Source organism: Oryx dammah, unplaced genomic scaffold (genome assembly GCF_014754425.2).
Source record: "Oryx dammah isolate SB20612 unplaced genomic scaffold, SCBI_Odam_1.1 HiC_scaffold_27, whole genome shotgun sequence".
Taxonomy (NCBI): Eukaryota; Metazoa; Chordata; class Mammalia; order Artiodactyla; family Bovidae; genus Oryx; species Oryx dammah.
The window spans coordinates 115,798,653-115,812,205 of NW_024070211.1; the positions used below are offsets into that span (position 1 = coordinate 115,798,653).

Below are 13,553 nucleotides of genomic sequence, written 5' to 3' on the forward strand. Positions count from 1 at the left end.
TTGCCCTTACAAATATTTATATATGTGTGTCTAAGTAGAAAGATTTCATAAAAAAAAAAAAAAAGTAAATCAACCTCCAAACTTTCTTGTATGTAAAGGAGGAAAGACTGGCTGCAAGACAGACTTCTCGACCTGCAGAAGCTGTGATCTCATTTCTGTGTAGACAGACATTACAGGGGACAGTAATGTATGATTGAGACACTGCTATATTTAGAAATGACAGGATGGGCATTATTAATAGCTTAATTGACATTAAGGCAATTACCCCTACCCTTATTACAGTTTGTGGAATTACACAGAAAATATTGGCTGAGGCCTTTTTTTCCCTAGAGCTACCCAAGGATACAGCATTTTATTTCATGCCAGATCCCGGTTTTGACATTAGATACTTAACTATAGAATGATTTCAGTAAATCATTATAAATGCATTATAATAAAGATGTTATGAGCTATCAGATATTAACCCCCAACCCCTAAAGAGAGATAAATAGTCCAGTTGCATGATTCCCACTTTTGTTTCATAAGAAATAAGCTTTTGCAAAGAGCAACTGACTAATGAATTATAAAATGGTGTGTTGAGCTCAGATAATTAAACAATGCATTTTAGTGTCTAATGTAGGATGAACACTAAATCATATACAAATAAAAAGGGAAAAGCCTAAACCCCCAAGCCCAGCTCCTATTTTCAAATAACATTATGGTTGGTCTACAGTCCAGAAATGCTCAACTGTTTTCTCATCTGATTAGAGAAAGTTATCAAGTATAAGATCAGGACACAAGTAAGTCGACTAAACCAAGAATCAGAGCAAGATTCTGGAGGTGCTGATTTCAGAGAAGCCCACAAAGTTATTTTAATGGAGGTTTTACATGGAGATTACCTTTCTTTCCAAAGTGTTTAATGGGGCAGAAGTCTAGAAGAATCCGGAAGTTCCCAAGTTTCTTTATACCCTTATATTTTATCTCTTAATTCATAATAAAACATACTAGTGGGGGTGGGCGGAGTAAAAGTCTGATGCTGATAACAGTCTTGGTCTTGTAGTGCTGGAAAGACTAGCAGGAGGAGGTGGAGAAAGAGACCGGTTTGGGTTCGAACGGTCTTCAGGTACACCACCAGCCCAGCCAGGCGACATCTAGTGGTCAACCTTGGATCACCATGAAGTTTTTGCCTGAACGTCTCCCACGTGGGGCTATCTTGCCATTGGCGGCCCTTTTGACGTGTCCTGGGTTTGTCACGAGGTTTGAAGTTGAGTATAAGCACGGCCTGAATATGTGTTTTAGTTTTCCAGCCTCTCAGAGATGTGGTGACTGCTCCAAGGCACTCTTCTCTTTCTTCGTCGAACAGCAAGACACTAATGATTGTTTGGACAAAATCAGAGATGGCCTTGGACTCCGTGTGAGCAAAGACCGCCGGTGCTTGTGAGCAGGACTTCCCTGGGACGCGGGGTACCTCACATTCCACTCGACCAGCTCTCTCCTGTGCTCCAGTCAAGCCAACCACACAGCCCTGTGCCCCTCTGCTTCCCCAACCCCATGCGTCAACTGATGCTACGGACCTCCTTCTAAGGCTTCTTTATTTCAAAATAAGATGAGGATATTAATATGCCTACCCAGGCGGTTGTGTGAGCACTACATGAAATTAGTTATTTAAAAGTACAGAGTAAGCCCACAACTAAAAGGCATTTATTTTTAGTTTATTTATCTTGTAATTTTCCTTGCCTGGTTCTTCTCTCTTCACTCTACCTTTATATCTTACAATTATCTCTCCCTCTCTCTCTCACACACAAACACACACACATACACACATTCGCAAATCCCTGAAAGGCAGAGGCTCTGACTTGTTCATTCAAGCATACCTTTCAGTGTCTAGCATGTGTTTTGCTTAAGGTCACACTCCATACATGCTTGCAACACTGAACAATATTAATAATAGCTACTAGTAACGTTTTCTGAGCTCTTGGTATGAGCCAGGCACTCTGCTAAGTATCATCACCTCATTTAATTCTTACAACAAGTCTCTTAGACAAGTACTATTTTCATCCTTATTGTATGGGAAACTAAAGTTTAAAGACATTCTATAACTTGATCAAGGTCACACAAGCTCATAATTGGGCACCCAGGATGCAAAGAATCAGCCCAGTTTGGAGTCTCAGCTCTTATTTGCCACGTGTTGAGTTGATTTTCTCAGCTTTTGTCTCTGTTAGGCTGAGCTCCGTTAAGGGGTCAGCATGTACCCACTCTTACATGGATGATTTTAAGGACCTCGATCTTCAAAGTTCCAGGAAGTTCAAAAGTATATGCAAACTCTAGTTTATAGCTACTCAATAGTCACTTATCTGCAAACTCCTGGATCATTACATAAAACCATCCAAAAAGATTTTACAATTGCATATACCGTAAAGTTAATTTCACTTTGAGAGAATGTATCTGAGGGAAGTGATACACTCAGTTACGTCCTCAGGTTGGTGGCCACAATAGATGAAGCTGTCTCATTATTCTTGACAGCCTGGCTCCCTAGCAGCCTCACTCCATCACATGGTCACAGGCAAGGGACATCCTCCCAGTCTTAGAATGCTTATGCTTCTTAGTGGTTCAAGTCTCACAAACCCCACACCTTAATTAAAGAGGTAAATTAAAAGGAATATTCAACCTCAAGGATGAATTCTTTTAGTAATTTGAGGTGGATGCTTTATTGGATAAAAAGACACACATGGGTTTATTAAAAATTCTGCCTTCATGTACAAGGATCTGTGGAGGAGGTTACCTAAGGTGGTGAGGAGTTTGTGTAGCCGGAGATACGTGATTGTAAAACAGCAACCAGAGGGAACAGGCCTAAGGTCTGTTGCTGAAGGACACAGCGTGGCTCTTTGTTCTCTACTTGCCTTTCAGGCACAGCAGCCAGACATTTGGGATCGCCCATGGTCTTCATTTCAAACTTGCTGACCGAGTGCTGTGCTGGATACCACTAGGGTCAGAAAGAGTCAGGCCTCCTCTGCTCTCAGGCATATGGAGGCTGCCATAGCTCGGCTCCTTAGCAGTGGATACTGCTGTGTGCCTGCTGTCTTGTGAGCAGAGGTACTATGTGTCACTTCTGGGCCAAAGCATTTTATTTTCAGAAGACTCCCCAGCTCTCTCCTCCTGGGCAGAAGTGAGCTTGGAAGCCTGTGTTGAGATGACAGAAGGCCCAGTATCCTGGATTCCTAAATGACTTGGTGGAGCTGAGTCCTCCACAGGCCCATGGTGGACATCAGCAAGAAGCAAACTCTTTTTAGATTAAGTCACTGACATTTGGAAGCTGTTTATTACCACAATAAAACCAAGGCAATCCTGAAAAATTCAGGAGTTGACTTTTTGTTCAGAAAATGTGGCCTTTCTTCCCAAGTCTTAAGATCTTTAATTTTTTTTCCAATAGCTTTATCCACTGATTCAGTGGTTTACACATTTTCCCCCCATCCTTTTGGTAAAATCTCAGATGACAAAGATTGCCAAATGACCTTATTTGGAAAGAATGGTGGTTTGTCTTTCATCCATTGATAAATATTGGTACTGTGAAACAAGTGGGGGAGACGTAACACAAGATCACCTTTTGAAAAGAACATGGCAGAATGAGATGGTGAAAAAGAAGGGCGAAATAGAGAAAAAAGAGAACTAGAGAGACAAAGAATGAAAAGTAAAGAAATATAGAAAAGACAAGAAAGAAAAGTAGAGAAGACAACAGCACAAAAGATGGGCAATTTATTTCACTTTAGCTATAGTTAGTTGCTGTAGTTGTGTTCCACTCCAGAACGTATCTCGCAGGGTATCTTTGACCTTCGGTACCTCGTGTATGTGCCCAGCATGTCAGGGTCCTTTGGTTGAAATCATAAATAAAGGAGTGACTGAATCTTCATTTTATAATCTTGGGAGCACGTATTACTTGAACTGGTCTATGACTATGAATGAGCCTCCCATCATATATTGAAAGGCAGTGGAAAATGTGAGAGAGGAACTAGAAATAATTGAGTTTGAATAGCTCTTTATAACCTTTAAACCTGAGTCCTTGAAAAGAGCAGCGATGAGGTCAGAGCAATTATTCTTTGTCCTAGAAACAGGACATCACTGATGACTCAGAACAGTCTGTTTCACAAAGTGTTTTCAAATAAACTGGGTAGAAATGTCCTTGTTTTGCTTGCCTCTGGCTGAGCTGAACTGAGGGTACAGTCAGCACTGAGGTATCTATGGCTTTGATGTTGTGGAAAGAAGGTGACAGGAGGGAAATGGAATAAAATTTGCTGAATATTTTTGAGAAAACGTCAAAGGGGACAAGGAATAGCAATACTACCAGAGGGTTAATAAGAAGGTGGATCTGGGAGGCATTTGACTGCCAAGTGGGAACCTCCAGTAGAATATTCACCCAATTGGGAGTAATTCGCTTTCTAGAGATGCGCGGAAGGACTGCGGCAGGGCCGCCCCCCTTCAAGGATGTTCTCTGGTAAATTCAAGGGAGCCCATTCTGAGGACATGAAAGGAAGTTAGTCCTTCCTCTAGGGAAGTATGAATCCAGTGTCTCCAGTCTGTGGGCTTATCTGTGTGCATATGTGTGCACGGTGTACGTGTTGTGTGTGCACACAGGCTCACACACACTCATGCACAGTTCAGAGGTCCAGGAATTGTGATAGGAATGGAAAGCACCGAATAAGCAGAAAGCCGCTAGACGGCAGGCTCCAGGAGGATGACTGGCATGGGCAAGAGAACATGCTGCACAATAAAAGGGTATCCCAGCAAAAGGGCTGTTAGCATGTTGGCTGCAGCTTTAAAGAAAAGGAAGTTCTGCTGGGATGAAATTTCTCCTGGAGATGAACACATTCTGTACACCCAAATTCTAATTCATCAACTTCTACCTGCCATCTCGAGCTACACTTGTCTCCCATTTCTTATCCAAGGGACAAGCATTTTTCTTTCCTTGGCTGAAAATCATGAGCTTCTTCTCCTCACTCTTCCCTTCATTCAGTCTCTTCCCCTTTAAAATGTTTCTTGGATTCCCTCTTTTCCTCTCCCTGCCTGGGCACATACCTAGCTGGTCTACCTAATTCTGGATCATCTCTCTTCCTATTCTAAATATAAGACCCACATGCAAATAATGAAATACTATCTCATAATCCAAAACAGAAATGGTGAGTGTTATAGTAACAGTGGCCCTCTGTACTAGATTTCCCAGATAAGTCAGATTTCATGTAGTTTTATTCTTTTCAATAAAGGCAATACATGATGAAAGAAAAGAAAATGTAAATTTATGTGATTATTTTTGCACTTCTTTTTCTCCCCTTTGACCTTCCTCCTATTCAAGCAGGTGGTCATGTCTCTTGCTCTTTAGCTCAAGTAAGGGCTGAAACAGCATTAAAGAGAAGCATTTTCTTCCTAACTTGCATATTTCAAAAATTCACCCTCTTGGGGGGATAAAGACATTATTATTAGGGCAGAGGCCAAAGAGTAGGGCACAAACATGAGTATAAGCTAGGCTCTTCCTCTTCACCTCTTACCAAAGGAGAGACCACCACAATTGACAGAGGAGGAAGATTTGGAGGAAAGCAAAGGGAAGCAACGATTTTGAGGGAACAGAGATGAGGGGACCTATATCCCTTGGAATAAGAACTTGGATCCTGTCAGCTGACTGCAGATGGTAAGATGGTAAAAACCCATGTAATTGTTTTTGGGAATAGAGGTAGGAGGAGTGAAACTGGAAAATTATAATAGTTACTTTGGAGGTTAATTTGGAAGTATTTGGAAAAAAAATGGAAACTGTGGGAAAATTTTTTTATATATCTGTAAAGATATTTGTACAAAAATGTTTATTGCAGCATGACTTCTAAAGAGAAAAATAAATTTTCTGACAACTTACATGACCATTTACAGAAGGGATAAATCAAATGTGGGATTTTGTGGCATCCATAGACTATTGTAGAGCAATTAAAAGATACTGTCTAAACAACAGGAAGAAATGATAGGGGAATTTAGATCTTAGAATCCAACTGCCTGATAAGCTTTAACACTTGAAATATAAGTGAGGGCAGAAGGAGTAGAAGGTGTTAGAGGATGAGATGGCTGGATAGCATCACTGATGCAATGGACATGAACTTGGGCAAACTCCGGGAGATGGTGAGGGACAGGGAGGTCTGGCATCCTGCAGTCCAAGGAGTTGCAAAGAGTCAGACATGACTGGGCAACTGAACAGCAACAGCCCTTAGAATCCAGTTGCCCAATAAACCTTAAGACTTGAAATATAAGTGCCTCATTTTACACATGAGAAGGAAGAGGGGCCTGAAGTTAAATGGGTTCTCATTTAGAGAACAGCCTGTTGTTTAGACTTCCAACCTCACCTTTTGTCCATAATGTCATCTGACACCCTAAGTTGTCTGGTATAGTTTTCAGTCTATTCCAGGAAGCAGAAAGTTGTTCCCTCCCATCTCCCCAGTATGCTAGCACAGAAGAAGAAGAGAGAGGGAGAGAGAAGGAAAAAGAGGAGAAAGCTATCTCCTCTTGCTCTTGAGGTCACAATCCAGATGAAAAGCAGAATCAAAATTGGAAGCCATAAAAACCCCTAAGGAACCTGTTCTCACATTTCCCTCATTCACAGCAAGGTGTTTCCAGGTCCTCTCCACATCTCCATTGTCTTATTAGCAAACAAAGGGTTCAGCTAGAAGAATTATATCCACCTTTAAGTTCAAAATATTATCCCTGCAATGAATCTACTTTTAGCTATAAAATCCAGCTGCCCAGATTTCACTGTTGAAATCTCCACCTATAAGACAGTGTTTTACCCACTTTCCCAAATCTTTTGTCCATGCCCTACAATTTTCCACTGGTTGGTCAAACCTACAGACCATATTCAATCCTCCTTTTCCATTATAATGTTTGATTCTCAACATTCCTAAAAACTGTTGGGAGTGGGAAGGATCTTCTGTCTGGGCTTTCAAGATAGGTGCTAAATAAAAATCTCAACACTAAATGTCAGTCCCAGGAGTTTTTCTAAGATTGGCAGCCCAAGGTCAGCGAAATGGCCTTGGCTGCATGTCTGGGAAAGCCTCAAGTGGGAGTGGAAGTCATCACAGCCCCAGCTCTGACCTCCCGGCATGGTCTGGTGGGCTGAAGAGGAGTGGGAGTCAGCAACTCCACGTTAAGTACTAATTGTGCGACTGACTTGGTCTGTGACATTGGAGGAAACTGTTTCACCTCTAGGCTTCTTTCACAAAGCAAGAAAAAGCTGTAAAGAGTTCTCTGAAAAGTACATTCTGCACTAGAGGCTAAATGTTACAGTCATTAAGGAAGCAAAAGGAGACTCGGCGTCTTCTTCAGCCAGAACTGCGTCCTTTTGGTGTCTCCACCTACACAGCCAGCGGCAGAATTTAAGAGTGTTATTGTCCAGCAATCAGAAGCACACCCACTCTAACGCAAATGCCTCAAATTCACTCTTCACTTTTAAAGTAACACATTTTTAAAAATTATTAATGGTTTAGTTGTGTGACCATCCATTAATGAAGGGCATTTCCCTCTCCCACATCTTTAATGGAAATAATTAATGAGGTGTTAGAAATTAACAACAATTAACAGTGCACAGGAACAAAGGCAGAAGGTCAGAGACTCCAAAGAAATACAATTTAGATCCCTGGGTAGAATTTTGCCATGTCAAGAAGTGACATGCTTCTCACGAAAGAGAAGCATCTTCCGTGTTAAATATGTTGCCATTATACTGATCTTTCAAATGGGGAAAAGTCAGACAATAGTTCTAGTAGTCTCACTTGTAACAGTACAGATTTCTCTAATAAACTCTGAGAATTCCTAGCTTTGGTATATATCTCGGGGCACAAATACACCCATTGCTCCAGAACATGGGCTCAAACACCATTATTTTTTAAGATTATGATGTTAACAGAAGGAAGTAAATTACTTGGCACTTCTATCAAGCATACTGGTTTTGCTGACCAAAAAAAAAAAAAAAATACTATAACATAGGACATTTTTCAGCTTAGTATTGATAAACATTGCTTAATAGAGCAGACTTACAATTTAGCAGTAGTGGGATCATTTTAGATTGTATTGGATTCTAGTGGATTCCTGGAAATAACTGCCACTTAGAGTAATTATTAATGTATATCAGTTATACAAATTACATGTGTGTTTTTATATTTAGCTATAGGATCCTGGTGAGCATCATTTTATATATCTATATCTATATACACAACAGCTTCCCTCGTGGCTCAGATGGTAGAGAATCATGTGCAATGCAGGGGACCCTGGGTTCGATCCCTGAGTTGGGAAGATACCCTAGAGAAGGGAACAGCCACTCACTCCAGTATTCTGGCCTGGAGAATTCCATGGACAGAGAAGCCTGGCAGGCTACAGTCCATGGGGTCACAAAGAATCGGACACGACTTAGTGACTTTTACTTCACATACACATATATGTATGTAAATTCATAAATAATTTGCCTTAACCTTATCTACCTGATAGATAAGTGCCAAAGAATATTACTAGCAATATACTAGGGCTCCCAGCTTCACTCCATGCATTTCTTCCCATTTTCTAAAGCACAGCCAAGAGTCCTTGAGCCAAGGTCTTACATATATCCCCAATATTGAAAATATAGTCAGAGGAAGTGAGTCAAGCTCAAATCGACAACTAGATGACCTCACCAAGGATATCCACCAAGGATATTTTTACTAGCAAATGGGTATGGGATAGACCTATTCCACTTCTACCCACAAAGTAATTATAATTATAATTACATTACCTGCAATTATAAACATAATTAATTATATTCCTACAGCTCTTTAAAGCTTACAAAGTACATTCACAGACATTAATTTTTTAACCTCATCAGTACTCTGTGAAGCAGGCAGAGTAGACCTGCAGAATGGCACCAAGGACTTCTCACTGAGACCAGATCTGTTGCCTCCAGGCTTCCATCTCCTCCTATCTCTCATGATTATCTCCTTAAACTAAGCGTATGCTGAAAGTGAGGAAAAAAAAAAAAAAGACAATATCTAGAGGCAATAATGCTTCTGGCTTCTTGGTCAAGCCATTTTCAAACAAAGCAGCACAAGTGGGGTTCAGAGAAGGAATGAGCCAGAATTTGCGGGAGGAGGCACCAGGCTCAGTGACCTCAAGGCTCTGGTTCGGTCCAGGTTCCAGGATCAGCTCACATACCCAGAGCCGCAGTCGGGTTCTCGTGGACAAGTCATCAGCAGAACCACAGACTCTGGGAGCTAGAAGAGCAAAATGTCTACGGCACGTCTAGGATATGCACCTACAGTCGGAAATGCCGAGAGTAAGTCAGAGCCCCACACAGCTCTGGTCACGGGATGGGGTCTGGTCATGACACCATGCAGTTCAGCCCTTGGCTCTTACAGGTTAGAGGCTCAAATGAACAGTCTTCTGCCTGCTTTTCAAGGATCTCCCTCATACCCACCTCTCAAAATGCAACCTAACACATCACTAAAGGCTCCCCCTGTGCCTTCAATGTCCCATCCACTCACTGTCTCACGACCACTCCACCTCCTGTTCCTGGTCCCAGGTTCCTCGCTGTAGGGCTCCCAACCCTGCACTCCTTCAAGGCCCAGTCCAAGGGCTCCTCCTCTGGAGAGAAGGGAAAGTATTAATAGATGTTGGCCTTTCCGCTGAGAACTTGGTTCCCTTGAAAAAGAAATTGACACTCAAATAACTACAGTAGAAGTTGTAAGATGTTCAGGGCCCTAAACCACTTAAAGTGTGAAAAGTGACATCAGTGGTACCTCGGAACTGGTTGGAAGTGTAAATTCTTGACTCCCACCCTAGATCTACTGAATTAGGATCTTCAGGGCTAGGCCCAGGAATCAGTATTTTTAAGAAGTCCTCCAGGTGAATGAGATATCTGCTAAAGTTTGAGAGCCCCTGCCTTAAAGGGAGATTTTTATGCTATGTCAGAGAGGAAGTGCTTCTGGAGATAGCCCTTTGGGACTGATAGGATTCAGGAGACAGGTAACAAGCATTCCAAAGGTGAAGGGAAGGGCGCAGAGGCCTGATCCAGGGAGGTGGTCTGGAAATAATAAGGACTTCCATATTGCTACACCTAGGATGGCTGCAGAGCTGCTGGTAACTTTCAATAATAACATATTAACATTGGGGCTTCTCTGGTGATCCAGTGGTTAAGAATCCTTGTGCCAAAGCAGGGGACATGGGCTCGATCCCTGGTCCTGGAAAGTTCCCATACGCCACTGAGCAACTAAGCCCGTGCACCATAACTACTGAGGCTACATGCCGCAACATACTAAGGCCTGAGCGCCTCGAGCCAGTGCTCTGCAACAGGAGAAGCCGCTGCAGTGAGGAGCCTGTGCACTGCAATAATGAGCAGCCCCCTTTCTTCCTTGAAAGCATTCAAGCAGGTTTCTTTCAAACTTGGAAGCAAGCAGAACATACCGAGTGAAGCCAAGTTAATTAACTCAGTAATTGTCAACCTTCTTCAGACACCAGAATCACCTGTGGAGCCTTCCAAATGTGCCAGTGGTGGGACTGCACACCCAGAGATCAGGATTCAGCTGGTCTGTGAGGCCAGAGCAGCATTTCCTGTTCGTGGTCTATAGCTCCCCCAGGGGTTCAGTGTGTACACAGCACTAAGACTACAGAATTGGCCAACGGACAAGCATCTACTGCTCACCTACTCACTGGTAGGGGCTCTGCTCCACATAGCGGTCGATGCCAGGAATGAATAAGACACTGCACCAGCCCAAGGGGTGGATATCTTCCAGGATCTGCAAAAGACCAAGGGGGAAGATAGAAACAGTATTAGGGATCAGGGCAAAGGAGGTGAATTTAGCTAATGACTCAGAATTAAACCCTAGAGCCTGCTAGGAGAATGGCAGGGGTGGGGGGGGGAGCGGGGAGGTGGTGGAGGGACTCAAGAAGGACAGTGTTTATACTAAAGAAAGCAGATAAGGAAACCATCAGAGATTGCTGTGTAAAGTTATGCTTCCCCTTTGGAGGTTAACTGGCATAGGCTAATTTGTCACCTTCTGCCTCCTTTCTTAGCAAGAAGAGCTCTGAATGGTTTAGTATCCAGGCCTGGGTCACGGTCTGGCGCCTATACTACTGATGGTGGGACATGTCTTTCTCTTGGCCAATGAGAAAAGAAGGAAAACATTTCAGGAGCCGCTAAATCCCAGTGTCTTTATTTGAACTTCCCTGGACCAGGCAAGTTAGTGGTATTTATGGCTTAAAAGAATTTCCATCTGCAAGTTTATCTTCTTGTTAAAAATCAGCCACCCCCTACCCTAAACAACCAAAGACAATAAATCAGGGCTTAAGTAAAAAACAAATACTTCTCTCCACAAATTAGAATCCCTATGGTTGCTAACATACTATTTTTTTAGTATCAGACATTGTAAGAGGTTAAGTGATTTGTGGACGGGAGTGAGTTTCCCTTCAACTGGGTACACAGAAGGCGTGGAAATGAGACCAGATGTTGTCCAAGCTAAAGGAAGAAGAGCTGGGCTAACATTTCCTGATGAGTCCCAGTGCTTAGTCAAGCTTTTGCCTCTCCCGAATGAGCCACACTGGGGCTGCTGTTATTTTTAACCAAGTCTGCCAATTGATGACTATCTTCGCCAGTGTGGTTCCTTTCTCTTTCACAGAAACAATGGTGTCAAAACAAGTACGTCTCATTCCTGCCTACTGAACTGATGTACGGCTCTGCCGTTGTCATTGACAGAAGGACAGCACAGTATCGTGCATGTGCTTAGTCAGTTGTATCTGACTCTTTGCTATTCCATGAACTGTAGTCTCCTAGGCTCCTCTGTCCATGGAATTTCCCAGGCAGGAATATTGGAGTGGGTTGCCATTTCCTTCTCCAGGGGATCTTCCCAACTCAGGGATAGAGTTTGGGAAGGGATAGAATGCAGGGATAGAATCCTGCATTGGTAGGCAGATTCTTTACCACTGGGCCAACTGGGAAGAGCATAGCAGACTATAGTGGCCACCAACTGGTGCGATAAACTACTACTATTTTTATCAAAATCTTTTTTTAAAAAGGTGTTATTTGTTGCTGCTGCTAAGTTGCTTCAGTCGTGTCCGACTCTGTGAGACCCCATAGACGCACCCTTCACCAGGCTCCCCCATCCCTGGGATTCTCCAGGCAAGAACACTGGAGTGGGTTGCCATTTTCTTCTGCCTACTAACCTCAAAATATCCTCTTTCAAGAAGGCTCTATACTTTTCATGTTCACACCTAGGCTCAAGCACAACATCAGTGATGGGTCCAGACAATAGCCTTTCTACCCTGACACCCAAATTGTACCCACTCCCCATCCACGTTGCTGGAGGTGTCATTTTCCCCCTGTTCAAAGTCAGCCCTATTTAGAGGTACAATAGAAGGAACCCGTGTAAATAGACCTTTTTACATCAACTATGTCTACTGGTCTGTCAATATCACATTGTCTGAAATGTCTTCTTTTATGAAAAATTTCTGAATAATCTTTGGCAATTTTTTATTTTGGAAAATTTGGGGCAATTCTTCACTCTCTCAGAACCTCACTTAAAATGTATATGATCTTTGGGGATTTGGGTTTCACATCTTCAGCCATTTTCTGTTATTTATTCCCCACGACACAGTGAGTTTTCCAGTACTATATACTAAATGACAATACACACAACAGCGTTGTTGAGTTGAATTTAAAACCTACAAATCATGTTCATGGAAATTACTTGTTCTTCACAAACACTATTCCATGTGGGCAAACTGAGCCTTCACCTCTCCGTGTTAAAAGTAGCTGCCTGTCTCCGAGGAGTGCTCTGTGGTGCAGGGTGCGGTGAGAAGTCAAGAGAAGGGAAACAGCCTGTCATCAGAAAGAGCTTTTTCCAGGGAAAGTCCAGCATCCACTCAGTTTTTCATCCTTTCACAAAAGGAAGTGCACATTGCTACAGTCTGTCAAAGCTCAAAGGGAAATCTATACAATTCTTTCCCCCTGACAGACTTTTCTCCCACCCCACCGCCTTTTCTTGGGAAATTTAAAAGACACAGAAAAGTTAAACTCTCACACTCACCCTTCCCAGAGTTAACAACTGTTAACATCTGGTCATACTTTTCTCCAGGTTTTTTTTTTTTTTTTAAAGAAATAATATGTTTCAGATTCCAAATTCCATCCTCTTTAGCCAGTATGCTCCTCCCATACCCGCATCCATAGAAACAAAACCACTTTCATGAGTTGGGTGTGGATCTTTACAGTCTATTAAAAATATATGTTTTATACATATAAAACATATACATCCTCATCCATCAGAGGGCTGACAGAATGAAAACCACAGCCACAGAAAACTAATCAAACTGATCACATGGACCACAGCCTTGCCTCACTCAATGAAACTATGAGCCAGGTCGTGTGGGGCCACCCAAGATGTGTGGTGGAGAGTTCTGACAAAATGTGGTCCACTGAAGAAGGGAATGGCAAACCACTTCAGTACTCTTGCCTTGATAACCCCATGAACAGTATGAAAAGGCAAAAAGATATGACACTGAAAGATACATTCCCCAGGTTGGTAGGTGCCCAATAT

General features: G+C 42.5%; 1 pseudogene; it reads right to left on the bottom strand.

The window, feature by feature from the left end:
- Nucleotides 1-13,180, bottom strand: part of LOC120854160 — a 30,366-nt pseudogene extending 17,186 nt beyond the window's left edge.
- Between the last annotated feature and the right edge of the window lie 373 nt (nucleotides 13,181-13,553).